Source organism: Scylla paramamosain, unplaced genomic scaffold (assembly GCF_035594125.1).
Source record: "Scylla paramamosain isolate STU-SP2022 unplaced genomic scaffold, ASM3559412v1 Contig43, whole genome shotgun sequence".
Lineage (NCBI taxonomy): Eukaryota > Metazoa > Arthropoda > Malacostraca > Decapoda > Portunidae > Scylla > Scylla paramamosain.
The window spans coordinates 358,280-374,359 of NW_026973708.1; the positions used below are offsets into that span (position 1 = coordinate 358,280).

The 16,080-nt window shown below is 34.9% G+C and overlaps 1 protein-coding gene across 7 annotated transcripts in view; it reads right to left on the reverse strand.

Moving 5' to 3' along the window:
• Positions 1–8,367, reverse strand: part of LOC135098060 (calcium-dependent secretion activator-like) — a 316,893-nt gene extending 308,526 nt beyond the window's left edge. For all 7 annotated transcript variants that reach the window (XM_064000265.1, XM_064000266.1, XM_064000264.1 and 4 more), the window contains exon 1: positions 8,226–8,367. The gene's annotated coding sequence lies outside the window, so the exon portion shown is untranslated. The remainder of the gene's footprint in view (positions 1–8,225) is intronic.
• Between the last annotated feature and the right edge of the window lie 7,713 nt (positions 8,368–16,080).

Genomic DNA, 16,080 nt, shown 5'->3' on the forward strand with positions numbered 1-16,080 from the left:
ATTTTCTCATCTAAATATTGCACCCATCTATCTTTAATTACTATTTCACAAAACTTGCCTACAATACTTGTTAGTGACACTAGTCTACAATTTAATGTTTCCATTTTAATTACCCCCTTGTATACTGGCACTATGCTGGCCCTTTTCCATTCCCTTGCTACTTTTCTTCTCTCAACAAGTTGTTAATTATATCTCATATGAGTTCCTCTATTTGTTCTCTGCATTCTTTTAATATCCATCCTGATCTGATCCCATATCTTTTCTAACATCCAGTTCTTCAAATAGTCCCTTGATTTCTTGTCTCTTTACTTGTATCTCCTGTATTCCCTCATTGTGATACTACTTTCAGTGCCACAAAATCGGTTGCCTTTGTAAACAGATTGAAAATTCTCATTCATTAGTTCACTAATCTCTTCAGTAGTTTCATAAATTATTTCTTCTCTTTTTAACTTGTTTATGTCATCCCTGTGTTTCATTTTTCCATTTACATATCTGTAGAAGAGTTTGGGGTCTCCCTTGCATTTGTTTTACTATGTCACTCTCAAAATTTCTTTCTTCTCTTCTTATTCATTCCTTGGCTTTCTGTATTCTTTCCTGGTATTTCTGTTCAGATTTTTCATAATTTTCCTCCATGCCCTGTCCTTTTTCTTCTTTGTTTTTACACACTTGGCATTATACCATTCATGCTTCCCAATTTTCACTTTATAACTTGGCACAAACTGTTGCACCTCCATTCTATACTTCCTCAAAAATATCTTACATTTTTCTTGCACTACTTTGCCTTTAAATAGCTCTTTCCAGTTAATTTTTCCATACAATTTATTAAGATCTGTAAAGCTTGCCTTAGCTTATTTCTGTCCCCCATTTCTAAATTGTTCATTCCTGTGCATAAATGTTTCCTTCTGTAGTACTATTTCTATTGTCACGTGAGCATTTCTTCCCAGTGGACTCAGACAAAGTATACTTGGTCTACTTTCTGGGGGTTTTCATAAATTTTAATTGTGATGGTTCTTCTCCTCTCCACTGTCTCATTGTATTCACCATCATGGTTTTGCATAAAATTTTCACTCCATGACGCAACATTTTCTTTCATTTCCATCTCCTCCCAGTTAATTCTTTTAGTGATAAAGTCTCCTACTAAAAGCACTTTGATACTTTTCCTTATCATTTTCTCTTTGCTATTTCTTGTTTCTAGCTGAATAGTTTTATATCTATTAGTCTCCCATGCATTACTTTTCGGTGGTATGTATGTCACAATAACTTTCCTTTTTTCACTTCTTTTGATTTTAGAGTGTGTGTGTGTGTGTGTGTGTGTGTGTGTGTGTGTGCACGCGCGCACACATTTGTCTACCCAATGGTAGTTGCTTTTGTCACAGGCATATGACAGGATTTGAGCTAAGCTCATGTTGTCTCATGTTTTTTTTTTTTTTTTTCTCTAGCTTAAACTTGAAATCATGGATGTTCCTTGCTCTCACCACTTTCTTCTCCATTTAATTCCAGCTACCAATATTTTGGAAAAGAAAAGATTATGAATAAATAAATATAATAATGAATAAATGAAAAATAACATTACTTAACTACCTACCTCTTAAAATTCATATTCATATCTCTTGGTGTTTCCATCATCCCTTACCAAAAGATCTATTTTTTTTCCAGTAACCTTAATACATTTTTCCTTTAATGTTACAACAATCAGTTTTGCTAGTCCTGCTTTATACCTGCTACTTTAAACTATTCTTTTCTTGTAAAGTAAACAAACAACTGGCATGTATTTATTTACTTGTATTTACCTAAGTACATTTTTACAGGACTGAGTCAAGCTCATAATATCCCTGTAGTTCATCTAATTAGAGTATATGAGTACTCTTTATTTGATGAAAGCTTGTGCTGTTCTGTAACTGTACCTGTTTTTGTCAAACTTAAGATCATGGAGGTTCCTTGCTTATATAACCTCTATATTGAACTATTTTTAAATATCAATATTTTGTACTTGAGAACCTAAATGTCTTAATATTTTTGTATGCCTAATCTCTTACTGCTTATACTCATAAACTCTTTTTCTTTCATCAATAAACATATTCTTTGTCCACATTTTTAATCTGCTACTGCTTTAAACATCACATCAAATCCACCTTTCTTTTCTTTCTTCTTTCTTCTTTGTCATTCAATATCTCATATGTGAACTGTTTTGAACTTGGCACCAACCTAGTTAAAACTCTCTATGTCACTCTGGTTTTTGTGCACATGTGCAAAACTGTAACAAATCAGGACATTCAAAACAATGTGAAGCCCATGAGAAATTGGCACTAGTCAAGAATGGGGACATTTTAGACTAAAATTGTATCAAATGAATTGCAAAACTCCGTCTGATTCTGCTTTTTTTTTCCATTTTCTCATGACAAACTATTCCAAGAGAGGAATATTGACATCTCCAGAACTAAACTAATTAACCCAACAGAATTCTTTTTCATACCTTCTTTTGAGGAACAACAATTAAGCAAGAATCTTTTATTTTCTTAGTGTTTGTAATTATTAGCCAGACTTTAAACACTTTAAACACTTTAAACACTTTATTATGTTTGTCTGTAATATATATATAAGCTTAAGGTACAATTAATTGAAAGACAAACAGCCCCTTATGAAGCACAAGCTTTTTGGGCACACTTAATATCTACTTAATACTGAAATGTAAAACAACACTAAACTAAAAATCTAATTGAAGAAAATGTAAAAAAAAAAAAAAATAATAGCAATAACAAAAGATTTAGGGATAAATGGCTTTGCAAGAACAGGAAGGAAGGGAGAAAAATCATAATTATACATGAGAAATAGAGAAAATTGAAGTGGAATCTGATTATAAACAAGCAAATATTAGTTTTGAGAATAATTAAACAAACAGAAATAAATATGTATATATACTAGAGGTTATAAACTATTTTAGTTACAGAGGATATGAACTATTTGGTTACAATACCAAGAAACAAAATAATTGATATTGATAAAAATTGATTGAAGTACAAGATGTGTCAGTATTGAGACAATAAATATTCTTTTAGTTTTCTCTTAAAGATATTTACGCTTAATGAATTTTTTATGTGTGACAAGGTGCTATTCCATATTTTGGGACCTTTATACATTAGAGAGTGTTGGTAGAGAGTTAAGGTATGATGGGGAATCTGCAGAGAATGCCTGTAGCGTGTGGAGTGGTTATGAGTTAGGGTCAGGGTATTGTTGTTGTTGGAATTTATCAATTTGACATGACTTCAGTCATGTCACTGCCTATTATTACATTACTACTTAAAAAGTATAGACAAATCCTAATCAATCTAATAATATAAGATTGCAAGAACTTATGAACTACTTAGCAGAAGCAACAGAACCTCATATACCTAATCAAATCTTAGGTTCTAAATCAATGCAACTAGGTTACCTACAAAATATGTAAAATTAGAAAAATTAGTATAAATAATGAAATCATGATTGTATTGCACGATAATTCATACATGTTTCTATTTATGGCCTTCTCCCAAACAAGTATGGTGGCGCACATCTGCACACACACATTCAAGCACATGCATGCACGCACACACACACACACACACACACACACACACACACACAGACATGCACACAAAAAAAAAAAAAAATGAATGCATGAACACACTCAAAGTTTTAGTTTGAATTAAATTTAAAGCTAAAGATAATTAAAAGCTAAATTTACATGGCAAGCCTTCTGATAAATATAAAATTTAATGGAATGGTGCACAAAATTCAGTTTTACATAAGCCATGATCAAGAATATGCACTATCCTTTACTCTTATGTACATGTCAGGTTTACAAATGCAAAAAACAGCACAGTCCATCAATACCCTATGCTAATGGACTGTACTGCAGAAGTGAATTAATTAATGTCAAGATGATGCCTTAGGTATGGTCTTCAATGCGGCCTTTGGTGAGGTCAAGACTCATGGGTATAGCCACCCTAGCATCCTTTGCCAAAGATTCCACACAACACAATGCACAGCACCACACTTCTACAGTAAAAATAATAGGTCTTCAGTTTTTATGGCACATAAAAAAAAAAAATAAATAAATAAATAAAATAAGTAAATAAAAAGTTAAACTGCATACTTTTCAAAGTTATCTATCAGAAATGCCCTGCATTATACACTAAAGGCTCTACGACCATGACCATTTAGATATCATCAGAGTCGTATCTTAAATTTTATATATATATATATATATATATATATATATATATATATATATATATATATATATATATATATATATATATATATATATATATATATGACTTACAACAATAAAAGATTTATTGTGTTCTATATTTTCCCTGTGGCTTTTCTGTTTAGTGTAGTGGGGAGCATGGATCTTAAAAAAGCTATCATAAAAATGTATTTTGTGAAAGGAGACTTGGATAGAAATTGGAGACTTGAGCATATGCTGTACAATGAATGGACTTATGAAGAATATAAACAAAAAACAATCAATTAGTATGATTTGATTCACTGTATAGAATAAAAAAAAAAATTGTAGGAATTAAGGATTTCAATACAAAATCCTAACAATATCAAATGAAAAAGTGCATTGTCCATGAGGGACCTTCATCATTAGCCCATAAAATGTCTAGGAACACATCCTACTGGCTGATGTATAATACTACACCATGAAGTTTGCAAGGCAATGATGGAATTACCATTCATAATTCAATTCAACTATCAGTAGTAAGTGAAGCTGGTGAGAGGATCACTTACAGGGGAAATGCCAAGACTTGCTAAAATTAATGTTAATTCAACAAGGAAAAATATCTGCAAAGGAGAAAAGATGTGAACTGAATGGAAATACCCCATGCAACAATATAAAATGGCAAAGTCCTGCATGTGCAGCATCAAATCCAAATAACGAAAAACATTTATGGTATTTAAGGATACATAATGTTAAATAAGTTTTTTATAAATAATGTACAAAATTAATATAATTTCAAGTAATGGTAGTAATAGTAGTGATCATAGTAAGAGTAGTAGTAGTAGTAGTAGTAGTAGTGTAGTAGTAGTAGTAGTAGTAGTAGTAGTAGTAGTAGTAGTAGTAGTAGTAGTAGTAGTAGTAGTTGTTGTTGTTGTTGTTGTTGTTGTTGTTGTTGTAATAGTAGTAATAGTAGTATTAGCATTAATAGTAGTAGTAATAGAAATAGTAGTAGTAGCAGCAGCAGCAGCAGCAGCAGTGATGGTAGTAGTAGTAGTAGTAGTAGTAGTATGATGCAAAGTACAGGATACTAAGACAATATCATAGTTTCAGCCAAATGGTTAATGACACAACTGGATAGAAACAGGGTATTAAAACATGGACTAGAAATTTTAAAAATATACCAAAAGGCTGCTACGTTTGCAATAAGGGAGGGGCAGCCTATCGTGGCGAAGATCCCTACAAGAAACTCTAGCACGGGGGGCAGAATTTTGGGAGCCCATCTGAAAATGAGAAGTTGGAACAAAAGCAATCTGTTGACTCCCCCCAAAAAAGATTCCCACTGGTGATCATTTTCTAGTTTTTTTTATATATATATTTTTCCATTTCTTATAAAAGGCTCAATGTAGAAGTTTTAACTGTATATACATAGTATGATGATATTACTTACTCTAGAAAATGTCAACATGTCATGGAAATTGTCCGTGACTAATCTGCTGAAAATTCATGCTTAAGTAAATATGTTTAAATCTGTGTATTGAGTGGGTATGTGTTATATATATATATATATATATATATATATATATATATATATATATATATATATATATATATATATATATATATATATATATATATATATATACACACACACACACACACACATACACACACACACACACACACAAATGTTTTCCCTCTCCGCCAAAAACAAGAATCAGTGGGAGGAGGTTGGTAGTGACAAAATCAAAAGCTACAGATGGTCTTTTCACTGCAATCTAACTAAATGGAGTTGAATTAAAATAAAAAGACACAGGCCTCTGCACACCAACCATATTTGATTAAGAGGGAATCAAGTGAAAACATGATAAATTATTTTGGTTAAAGCTATACTGTATGTTTGCATATATATATATATATATATATATATATATATATATATATATATATATATATATATATATATATATATATATATATATATATATATATATATATATATATATATATATATATATATACGAGTATACCAACAGTTGGCTCAAAGTTTAATTAAAATGCAATATGTAACAGGATAATAAAAACTGGATAATGTCAAAGCATGCATAGCTTCCTGTTGGAACTCTCCCTTGCAAAAAATATTTTAGAATTCTAAAAATGGGTAACTATATAAAAGTTTCTGAAGTTCTAAAGTAAACAGAAAAGACTGTGAGGATGAGATAAATGCATTTTACAAACCAAATAATACAAGAGCACAATAAAATATGCTTTTGAAAATCAGCAGTGTTCAAAATACTCTAAGAAAATGCTATGATGTGGTAAAAGCACATAACAAAATTAATTATCCTATCAACAAAAATCATGTAAGCATAAAAAATAGACAATACAGTCTATGGTGGAGGCACACAGCTCTACGTTCATGGGGAAATAGCAAAGGCAAGTGGATGTGAATATCAGCACTCATCTTCCACTAGAGGCCAAAGGCAGAATAGACATACACCCAGCCGCCAATGAAAGTGGCGCGCATTATAAACAAACCCGTATCTCATAGCGCGGGAAGAACTGTAGCTCATTTGAAAAGAATGTGGCTAATATCTAGAAGTGGCAACATAGGCCGGCTCTTTAAACATCTATCAACCGTCACACTTCAAAAAATTATCACTCAGTTGTCACTTGCTCACGTAAGGAAGTACACTTGCTTACCCCGCTCCCCCGCACAGTGTGTCAGTTTTCTTCGTTCTCTTTCATATTGGTGTGGAAACTTAAGTGTCAATGGCACGTAAACATCAAATATCCCCAGTCAATATAGCCCTTATTGACTCACTCCGGAAGGGTGGTTTTGGCTCTAAGCATATTTCAAAGGAGACAGGACTCCCACTAAGAACAGTACAACGCTGGTTGAAGCGATGCAGAGACAATACCGGAAAATTAGCACCAGTGAAGAAAACTGCCCCTGGACGCAGCCGTATTTTATCAAAGAGGACACTGACACTGATTAAGCGTCACCTAAGTGTCTCGCCATTCCTCACAGGAAGAGAAATTAAACAAAATTACCCTGATCTGCTGACACATGTCTCCATAAGGACAATACAGCGGCGGACACTGGAGGACCTCGACATGAAAAGTTACCGTGCTGCAAAGAAACCACTGCTTACACCCGCCCACAAAGCTAAAAGAGTCAGATTTGCTCAGGACCATAAAGACTGGCCATTAGAGAAGTGGAGAAGAGTAGTGTGGTCAGATGAGAGCATGTTCTATGTGACAGGAACACCACACAAAAGAGTACGCCGACCAAGAAACTCGGACAGATATGACGAACGGTACACTGTAAACGCAGTTAAGCATCCCTCCTCTGTGATGGTGTGGGGGTGTTTCAGCTACTTTGGTGTTGGCAACTTAGTTATGCTTGACAAAGGAGTGTCAATGAACACAGAAACATATCTTGACCTGCTGCATGACAATCTTGAAGAGTGCTTCGACAAGTGTAACGGTGAAACCTTCATGCAGGACGGTGCGTCATGCCATACGGCCAACATTGTAAGGGAATGGTTTGGCATGTGTGAACTTAATTATTTTGAAAGTTGGCCAGCAAACAGTCCAGACCTAAACCCGATTGAAAATGTGTGGAGTATGATGAAAAAGAAGCTCCAGGATCTGGACACGAGCAGTGTAGCGAAGCTCAAGCAGGCGGTCGTGCAAGTGTGGGGAGAACTGTCACCTACATATCTGGAAAAACTAGCAGATTCTGTACCACGTCGGTTGGAATCTGTCATAAAGAGGAAGGGAAACAGCACAAAATATTAGGTAAGGTAAAGAAATTATATTTTTAATGATAGTAATAGATGATTAAGGCAAATTTAATGGTATGCATGGTACGAAAAAACACAAAAACAACACGCGCCACTAACACAAAAATAACACGCGCCGCTTTCATTGGCGGCCAGTGTAATGCCTGAAAAAATAAAATAGAAAGAAAAAGAACAGAGAGAGGGAAAAAGAGCACAGAGGGTCAGAGACTTACCTATGATTGTACTTTCTGAGTTTTTGTAACCCATATTTGCCTTCCTGTGAACATTTTGAAACAGGAAGACTCTCTAGGTTGGCCATTAAGAGGTTTATTGAAGTCTTAAGCTCCTCCAGATAAAGGGACTCCACTTCTTTCACCACAAACTTGGGCATCAGCTTGCGATTCTGGAAAGTCATGTTTATGTTTAAGTTCTTGGATATCTCTCTCTCTCTCTCACATATATATATATATATATATATATATATATATATATATATATATATATATATATATATATATATATATATATATATTGGAACTCGGTTACCGAACATCTCCCTTTTCAAACAACTCAGTTTTTAAACAAAAATTTTAACTCATAATTGCTTTGGTTACTGTACCATGATTCAGTTTTTGAACAAAGTTACATGATTTTAAATACTACAAGACAGCAAAAGTGACCATTTGTTAATAATTTATAGTTTCTATAAAAATTTCCTTTGTTTTTATATATTTGGAGGAGAGACAGAAGGTAAGACAGTATGAATTACTGTCTTTGAAGATGTTGAAGAACCTCAATGTAAACAAACAACTTTTGGCACTCAGGAGTAATCCCAAGCCTCCTGTGGCTATCTCTATGACCCACAATGCCATAAGTACTGCACAACTGCATTTTCCCAGTAGCTTTTCCCAGCAGCAAGATGTCTAAGTGTTATGATCACCTCAATTTTGGCAGTAAGTGAATTGCTCCTCTCTGTGTCACTCTGTAAGGCTTCCCTCACTAGATCAGTGACAAAGAGAATGCCTGCTTGGTCTAAACAATATCTTTTGATGAGTTCAGTTTCACTAAATTCTTTCAATACATCCTTTCTGATTAAAAAAAACATTCTAAGTAGAAAGAACAAATGAGGGAGGAAGATGATAAACACAAAAGGAGATACCAGGAAGCTATTGCCACCCTTACAGATAAGAGACGAGACATGACCACCGAGGAGAACAAGACTAATAAAGCTGGAGATTAGCACCAGATTACACGAAGAGATACCCAGGTGGCTATCACTGAATTAGTATACGAGGGAAGCATAGGTCACTGTTAGCAGATGACATGGACAACACGGACAGCTGGCACACCATAGGAAATGCTGCCTCCTTGTTCTGATTAGATGTGATTACCAGAGTTACTTGAGAATGAACCTTATTGAAACTTGAGGGAAAATACACTGTATGATCAAAATATGGGAATATAAATATAGTTACTTGACAGTGAACCTTACAGAGTATAGGAAAATGAACAAAGAATGAGAAAATAAATATAGTTACTCGAAAATTAACCTTATTAAAAGTTACAGGAAAATGAACTGCATGACAGAAGTATTGGAAAATAAATCTTATAGCAATGGAAGCCTTGTTGGGGCAAAAGGTCGCTCTAACATCATGTGTATACAGTAAAATCCCTCTCATCCGCCATTTGAGTATCCGGCAGCTTCAAGTATCCGGCACATTTTTCCCAGAGCCTTAAAATCAATAAAAAATCAATGTGTACTCATAAAATCGATTAAAATTCCCGCGCGAGGCATACTTTGTCCCCTCGCCACCAGAGCGTACTGCTTCGTGCCAGCCGCAGCCCACTGCACTGTGTTTACTCAGTGACTCTGTGCCGCGTGTGCACTGTTTATCGCCTGACATCTTCATCATGCCTAAAGTTGTAGAAAAGAGGAAGTGTGTTGTGCTTACACTTAAGCAGCTGATCAGATCAGCTGCTGATTAAGATCAGCTGATCTTTGTTATGGTAAGATGCGTGAGTGTAGGGTGGTGATTGTGGACGTAATTTCACTTCTATTCAAGTATCCGGCAGCATTCAAGTATCCGGCATGTTGGCGGTCCCGTTGATGCTGGATAAGAGGGATTTTACTGAATTATGAGGTGTAGGAGACAGGAATAGACAGAAGCAGACAGAGAAACAAGCTAGACAGAGCTGTCAGACCAGAGAGGGTCAAGATTGGCAAGCCACCAGTCACAGTACCAAGTAAGTAGAGCCAGACAGTTGTAATGCAGTCAGAATAAGATGTTGGTGTTATATATTGACAGAGAGGGATTGGGTAGGTGTAAGATGGGTTCCTCATTAAATATTAGTTGTGAGATTTGTGTAGAATCTGATTTACCATTGAGTATTAAATATGTGAAGTGATTTGAATTGGAAGTGTAATGTGAAGTGTTGAAGATATTTAATGGAATTTATTTCAAGAGAGATGAAACAATTTTTGTAGTTTTTTGTTGTTGTTGGAAGTCGTGTATGATCATCTGAGTGTAAATATATGTAAATAATACAAGTTAAGTAAAAATTATAAAACAAAGCATTCCCTTGAACCCACAAAAGCTAGTCTTACAGATTAGGGACACAGCAAAATTGTGCAACATAGAAGCACAAAAAAAAAAAAAAAAAAAAAAAAAAAAAAAAAAAAAAAAAAAAAAAAAATATATATATATATATATATATATATATATATATATATATATATATATATATATATATATATATATATATATATATATATATATATATATATATATATATATATATATATATATATATATATATACACACACACACACACACACACACACACATGTATATATTGTTATGACCAGATCCAGCTCCTCTCCCAGCTGCCACTCCTTTGGTTCAACTTCTCCCTAAAGTACCTTTCTTGTAGCCTAGTGCAGGGCACAAACAATATGAATCCAGGCAATTGGCTGGTTACAAACAGCTATCAAGCCAAAAGGGAACGAAGTATACACTGCCAGCTTCTCCCAATAACTGCAAAAAGACTCATCGAGTCACGTTCTAGGGAGCTCAGGCAGCGAAGACACCACAATATGAGGGTATGATACCCTGAGGACTATCTCCCATGTGACTAACCACCCACTGCCCAAAAGGATATTATATCACTATAAGCCTGAGATCAACTTGTCTTCAGTCCCTCTGATGACAGGCTCAAACTTCCTTAAAACTGGAGAGCCTGGAGAAAGAGATGGTTGAACATAGACCTCCACATGAACTAGTTCTCTGGCAAAGACAAGGACACTAAGGACACATACAGTAACATTTAACAAACACAAGAACACTCAAAACACAGGGATTTCATTAAAAGGGGAGAGGACAGGTGCATGTTCATTTCACATTGGACACCAGGACAAACTAGAACTGCGCATGGAACCAATACTCACACACGCATGAGTGGCAAGACACAGGGCAAATGATGCCCTTCCAAATAATATTTAGAGCCGCCCAGATCACAGCCTCCTGTAGGGCCAAATAACAACAAGTAGAGTGAGGCATAACACTATCATCTCCCATAGGTACTTTACAATTATGCCCCCTGTAATATTGCCTTAACACACCTGAAATGACTAGCTCTAACTGTATGCCCTTTGCTTCTGCATGTCAGCTCACCACTGACTGGTGGGAGTGCATTGGTAGGAAGAGAGAAGACAAGGAATGGGCAGGGATTTCCCATGAGAGAGAAGGTACAGAGTATGGGGAGAGAAGTGAGAGGAGAATGGTTGGGGATGAGAAACCTGGCCCACTCTGCATGCTATACTCAAAACTCACAGCACTCATGCTTAGTTTAAAACAAAGGCTAAGTTATAAAAATTACTGTGTTTATTTGGGGGCTTGTGAAATTTTATTACCTTATAAGGGAGGGCAACTCTTCTATTCATTATTTATCAACTACAGTTCTTGGGGATAAGAGGAAGTAAATGCAATTTTAAGGGGATTAAGTTCGGGTGGGTAACGCACAATTTTATAGAAATTATACATGGAACAGACATGAATTATCGCACACTGCCCACTCACTTTTTCCCTCTCTCTTTCTTTTCTCTCTATCTCTTCTTTCCATTCTTTCTCTCCTGCTTTCTCTTTCTTATATCTACTTCTATACTCTGTATAGTACTACTCATAATGATATATATGAGGAGCTGCTCAGGGAAATGCCCCAATGTGCCACATCTAAAAATTATCAGAAAGCATAGTTTTAGTTTTCATAAAAATAACTGTTAATTATGTAGATTCTGAGATACTGGTATCATTTTCATTTCTTAAATGAAGCTTGATATGCATACTTTTGTTTCTGTAAACAATACAGTGATTGTACTTTTTGATTATCTTTGTAAATTAATTGTATTAGTATTGTAATAAAATACAATAAAGTTACTCAAAGCATTTCTTTTATTGTGATTCTGATCAGCTATGTAAACTAATTGCATTAGTATTGTAATAAAATATAAAATTATTTCAAATAATTTTTTATTGTACTTTTTAATTAACTTTGTAAATTTATTGTATTAAAATTGTAATAAAATATGATGGAAAGTTATTCCAAGTAATTTTTATAAGTTATTGCCAAATTTTGAGTGCATTTTTTGTGGGGTGACAAACACAATCATGATGGACACCAACACATATGTTTACATTCACTTATAAAAAGTAGAAACAAAAAAATTACATATAAGCACAATAATTTTGCATTCTAAAAAAATACCTCTAGCAGCATCACAAGCAAGGGAAGTGGGGACAGAGCTGAGATACACATTGAGTGGCTGAGAGCAGTGCACAGTCTGCTGACTGGTGCTAGCTAGCTAGTATTTACAGTACACTGGACCCATTCTATTATGACTTTCTTTAGGTAAGTCATCACCAGATATCTAAGTTTAAGTACCTAAGGTTCTTTGTAGGAACTTTCAACTATGCTCCTAGATAAGCAAATTTCAGTATCCATACCTATAAAGTTAGAAATAGTGATTTCTATGATACACACACACACACACACATACACACAAGCAAAAAATATTCATGAATTTAAAGTTAAGCTGAATGCTTATAGATATGGAGACAGGACAGCATGAGCATACCTCTTTTCCTGTAAAACAAAACTAGGTAAATATATATATATATATATATATATATATATATATATATATATATATATATATATATATATATATATATATATATATATATATATATATATATATATATATATATATATATATATATATATATATATATATATATATATATATATATATATATATATATATATATATATATTGGAACCTCAGTCCTCAAACTTAACTTGTTCCTGAATGCCATTTGAAATCTGAAACATTAAAAAACAGAAACTATTTCACCAATGTAAAATGGATTAGTCCATTCCCAGACACCAGTCTACACTTAGTGGCTTATGACAGATGCTCCCACAGCCAAAATGGCTCCTTCACAACATCTCCAGCTCAAATTATTTATACAAAAAGGATGTATTGAATAAACTTAGTGACACAGAACTCATCAAAAGATACTGTTTAGACTGATCTAATGAGGCAAGCTTTACAGGACACAGAAAAGAGCAACCCACTTACCGCCAAAATGAAGGTGATCATAAAACTTAGACATCTTGCTGCTGGGAAAAGCTACTGGAAAAATGCAGCTGTGCAGTAATGATGGTGTTGGGGGTCATTGAGAGAGCCACAGGTGGCTTGGGATTACTCCTGAGTGCTGAAAACTGTTTGTTTACATCAAGGCTTTTCAACAGGATCACATTTTACCTTCTTTCAAAAATTTAATTACTCTTACACTCTGTCTCTTCTCCAACTATATAAAAACAAAATAAATATTTATAGAAACTATGAATTAGTAATAAAAGGCAGCTTTTGCTGTGTCTTTTACTATCTGAAAGCAAGTGACTGTTCTAGAACCAAATTATGGTACCACAACCGAAACAATAATGAGTTCAAAATTTTGTTAAAAAACTAACTTTGAAAAGGGAGGCGCTCAGTAACCAAGGTTCCACTGTATTTACCTAGTTGTATAGTACAGGGCTTGAGCAGGGCTCATAGTGTCCTGTCTCCATATCTATATTTATCCAGCATTTCCTTAAATTTGTGCATGTTTGGTGCTGTAACAACCTCTTCATTTAGATCATTCCAGATATCCACAGTTCTATGTGGAAAACTGTACTTTTTGATGTCCCTCAAACACTGACTCTTCTTGATCTTCTTTGAGTGCCCTCTCATCCGTCCAGCTTCATCTTCTTCCAGCAACACCAGATTTTATACATCGTTATTAGATCTCCTCTTTTTCTTCTAACTTGCAAAGTTGGCAGTCCCATTTCCTTCAACCTCTCTTAGTATGTTAGGTCTTTCAGCTCCAGTACCATCTTTGTAGCTGCCCTCTGAATTCTTTCCAACTTCTTTATGTCTTTCTTCACATGCGGAGACCACACCACTGCTGCATATTCCAGTCTGGGACGTAGCATAGTGGCTATAATTTTTTTTTCATCATAGTCTTTTCCATGTAATGAAATGCCCTCCTAATATTTGTTAACATCCTGTAAATTGAGGCAAATATCTCAGTTATATACCATTCTGGTGCCAGGGTATCTTGAAAAGCCACTCCTAGGTCTTTTTCCTCCTTGCTCCTCATTATTACTTCCTCCCCCATTTTATAGTCCCATGCAGGTCTTCTTTTACTCTTTCCCAATTCTATCACATGGCATTTCTTAGCATTAAATTCCAATTTCCACTTCTTGCTCCACCCATAAATCTTGTCAATATCTCTAAGCAACTCTATACAAACAACATGGCTCTTTATTACTCAACAATTTTGCATCAGCAGCAAACAGATTAATATATCTGGTCAAACCCTCCTGCATATCATTGATGTATATTTGCAGCATAATGGGTGCTAACACTGACCCCTGTGGTACTCCACTTGTTACATTACTCCAACAGGTGTCCCTGATCACAGTTCTCATTTCTCTATTATTTAAGTAGTCTCTCATCCATTTTAGCATTGTTCCTCTCAGTCCTATATATTCCATCTTCCACAACAGTCTTTTATGTGGAACTTTATCAAAAGCTGTTTTGATGTCCAAGTACACTGCATCTATCGACCCATCTCTGTTTTGTACTTCCTCTATTACTCTTAAATAGAAACTTAGTAAATTTGCCACATATAACCTTCCTTTTCTGAAACCAAATTGACTTTGTTCTCTTGAGTGTGTGTGTGTGTGTGTGTGTGTGTGTGTGTGTGTGTGTGTGTGTGTGTGTGTGTGTGTGTGTGTGTGTGTGTGTGTGTGTATCTACCTAGTTGTGTTTTACAGGAGGGGAGTAATCTCATAGTATCCTGTCTCTATACCTATCCAGTTTGGTCTTAAAAGTACGGACAGTTACAGCACTGACTGTGTTTTACCTAGTTGTGCTTTATGGAAAAAGAGCTATGCTCGTGCTGTCCCATCTCCCTATCTTTTAATATCCAACTTAGCCTTGAATCCATGTATACTTTCTGCATTTACTATCTCCTCATCCAGACTGTTCCATACATCAATACTTCTACATGGGAAACTATATTTTTTGACATCTCTTCTACAAGCACTCCTCTTCAGCCTCTTCCCATGTCCTCTAGTGTCCTGTGTATCCCAGACCATTAAGTCGCTCTGGTCCACCTCTTCTACTCCCTCATATGCTTTATATATCACAATCAAGTCTCCCCTTTCTCTCCTCTTTTCCAAAGTTGGTAGATGTAGCCTTTCCAGTCTCTTTTCATATGACAAGTCCCTGAAACTTGGTACTATCTTCATAGCTGCTCTCTGAACTCTCTCCAACTTCCTTATATCCTTTTTCTTGTATGGCAACCACAGTACTGCTGCATATTCTAGTCTAGGTCTTATCAGCGACACAATCATCTTCCTGACCATCTCTTCATCCTATATTTGCAAAGGCAAATATAGGATGAAGGTTTCTATAGGTTTCTCCTGTAATTTTGCTAATGTGTCTCTCTGGGCTCAGGTTCACAGTCACTGTAACACCG